Source organism: Cricetulus griseus, assembly GCF_003668045.3.
Source record: "Cricetulus griseus strain 17A/GY chromosome 1 unlocalized genomic scaffold, alternate assembly CriGri-PICRH-1.0 chr1_0, whole genome shotgun sequence".
NCBI lineage: Eukaryota > Metazoa > Chordata > Mammalia > Rodentia > Cricetidae > Cricetulus > Cricetulus griseus.
This window is the reverse complement of record NW_023276806.1, coordinates 72,123,579-72,126,740: the sequence shown is the minus strand read 5'-3', so window position 1 is coordinate 72,126,740 and position 3,162 is coordinate 72,123,579. Positions and strand designations below refer to the sequence as shown.

Sequence of the window (3,162 nt, the reverse complement as noted above, 5' to 3'; positions counted from 1 at the left end):
TCACCCTCCAAAAGCAGCAAACAGAAATGCCAGTAGTGATGGAGGAGTTCAGAGTCTAGGAATGAATTTAATGACAATGAACCAGTCTGCCCTTTTCCTTCCCCACAAGCCTTTCCTTCAATGTGTCTTGTAGTTTTTGTTTCGGAATAAGTGCAAAGTGATCCATCTTTCATAAATGGCTTACATTTTATAACACAATTTCCAAACTGACTTACTGAATATGCTATCGAAAAAGATTTGTCTTTGGCAAAATTAATTGCTTCAGTTAGAAGAAATGGAGACAAGACCTTATGTGGGTGGAAATTGTTATTAATGATATTCTGTTATACTCATCGATCAGTGCCTTATGCCATCATCATCAGAGAGGCTCACTGGGGTAGCAAACGGGAACAGATTCAGAGACCAACTGCCAGACATTATGCTGGGAGAGAGATTTAAATTGGAGATCTCCTTCAAATCCCCCACCCAGAGCTCAGGGAATCCTGTGAAGAAAGAGGCAGAAAGATTATAAACCAAGAGGGAAATGGAGGATACCAGAACAAGGCCCTCTGAATCAACTAAACAAGGTACACACAAGCTCACAGAGATAGAAGCAGCAAGCATAGGGCCTACACAGATCTGCACCAGCTCCTCTCTGTATGTATTACAACTATTATCTCAGTATTTTTATGGGATTTCTGACTGAAGGAGTGGGCCTCTGACTCTTGTACCTGCTTTTGAGACTCTTTCCCTCCTATTGGAGTGCTGTATCAAACTTTGATATGATAGCTTTTGTTTTACCTTATTTATTTTACTTTGCAGTATTTGATTGTTATCTTTCAGAAGCCTGCTCTTTTCTAATGAGAGAAAGAAATGGAGTAGATTCAGTGGGGAGGGGGGTGGGGAGGAACTGAGAGGAGTGGAGGGAGGGGAAATGATAATCAGGATATAATGTATGAGAAAATAATCTATTTTTGATAAAAGAAAACAAAAAGCAGAAGACAGAGACCACTCCATTTTGTATGTATTTCATTTCTTAAAACACCTTGACTTGCCAAAGTAAATGCTGTACCTTTTGCTATGCCTATATTAGTGCTGACAATAAAGCAATTTCCTGAGTAGAAATAAAAGAGGAAAAGTACTTTGGCTCATGTCTTAGTGTTTCTATTTCTGTGAAGAGAGAGACACCATGACTACAGCAACTCTTATAAAGAAAACATTTAACTGGGGTGATTTGCTTACACTTTCAGAGGTTCAGTCTATTATCATGATGGGTAGAATGGTGTTATATAGGAAGACATGGTACTGGAGCTGAGATCCTTCATTCTGTAGGCAACATGAAGTCCACTGGGAGTCACACTGAGGGAAGCTTGAGCAAAAGTGACCTCAAAGCCTGACCCCACAGTGACACACTTCATTCAACAAGATTTATACCCACTCCAACAAAGCCATACCTCCTAATATTGCCACTCGCTGTGATATTGTGAGGGCCAATTAGATTCAACCTACCACAGCTCAGTTCAGAGGTTCTAGGACACAGTTAAAGATCTGCTCTTTGGAGCATATAGCAAAGCAAATATCACCGTGGGAACTGAGTGGTGGGAAAACATGCTCATCTCATGTTGTCCAAGAAAAAGCAAAGGAGAATGGGAACTGAAGATACAAAAGCTCCTTGCAGGGCACAACCGCAGTGACCAGACTCCCTTCTATTAGACCACAGTTCTTCAGGTATTGTTTGCCAGTACTGCTGCCAGTTGGTAACCAAGTCTTTAACATATGGACCTTCTATGAACACTTAATTGTGCTGTATTAGTCTTTTTTTCTATTGCTGTGAGAAGGCACCATGACCAAGGCAACTTATAAAAAAGATTTTTTAAGGCTTATTTATGGTTTCAGAAGGTCAGAGGCCATGTAAGTAGGAGGCAGAGAAAGGTAACTGGAAATAATGTGGGCTTTTGAATTGTTGTGATACACCTCTTCTAAGAAGGCCACACCTGCTAATCCTTTCCAAACAGTTCCACCAGCTAGGGACCAAATATTCAGACATGAGAGCCTCCATGGGCTCCCTCAAACCAGCACACAAACAATAGTAACCAGAAAATCACTAACTCACTCTCTTTCCCGCTGTTCCTCTGAAAAGGCAGACAGGCCTTTGCCTCACTCTCTCTCTCTCTACCTCTCTGTCTCTCTCTTTCTCCCTCATCTCTCCCCTCTCTGCCTCCCCTACACACTTTCCTTCCCCCAGTAAAGCTTCCCAAGTTAAAAAAAGAAAAGCACTAGTTCATATCTTGTAATGAAATAAATGATTGAAAATGCTACAAAGTTGAGGGCAAGAGAAGAAGGCTTCCATCATGAGGAAAATTCTTATCTCCAGATTAGACCAGGAGGCTCCCTTTGCCTCATTTATATTCTAGTACCTTTTCTGTGGCTTCTGTGTCCTCTGCTTTGAACAAGAATTCCCCCTCCTCATTATTCAAACTATCTTAATTCCTTCCAGTCTTCCAATCATACACTGAGGCTGCAAGATTACAGCTGGAAAGCCCCAGCTAAAGTGGCTTCAAGACTTGATTTCCTCCACAACCAACCCTATCTCTAGCCTCCTGTTTCCTCTCACACATATGTGTTGTGAAATACACTTATGTCTTATTCAACTGGGACTCCTATGGTTTAATACTGTATGCATTACTTTTCTAGTGCTGTGATAAAACACCATGATCGTGCTCACTTCAGCAGCACATATACTAAAATTGGAACCACACAGAGAAGATTAGCATGGCCCCTGTGCAAGGATGACACACAAATTCATGAAGCGTTCCATAGTTTTAGGGAATGGGAGGATGATATGTAAATATGAGTGCCTCTAAATTAAAAAATAAAAAAATCCAACACTTAGAATAAAGAATGTTTTGGGCTTATGGTTCCAGGGGGTTAGAGTCTACAATGGCAGAGAATATAGATGGAAGACATGGCAGCTGTAATAGCAAGCTCAGAACTCACAACTTGAACCCCAAAAGGAAGCAGAGAAAGCAGACCTGGAATAGCACTTATGAAATCTCAAACCAGTCCCCAGTGACATGCTTCCCCCAGCAAGGCCGCCACCCCTAATAAATCTACCCAAACAATGTCACCAGTGGCAGACCCAATATAAATGTCTGAGATGGTGGGATTCAAACCACCACACAT

General features: G+C 41.4%; 1 non-coding gene across 1 annotated transcript; it reads left to right on the top strand.

The window, feature by feature from the left end:
• Positions 1 to 2,696: 2,696 nt before the first annotated feature.
• On the top strand, positions 2,697 to 2,803 carry LOC113833132. Its single transcript, XR_003480686.1, has one exon. It is a non-coding gene; the product is annotated as a U6 spliceosomal RNA (small nuclear RNA).
• Positions 2,804 to 3,162: the final 359 nt, after the last annotated feature.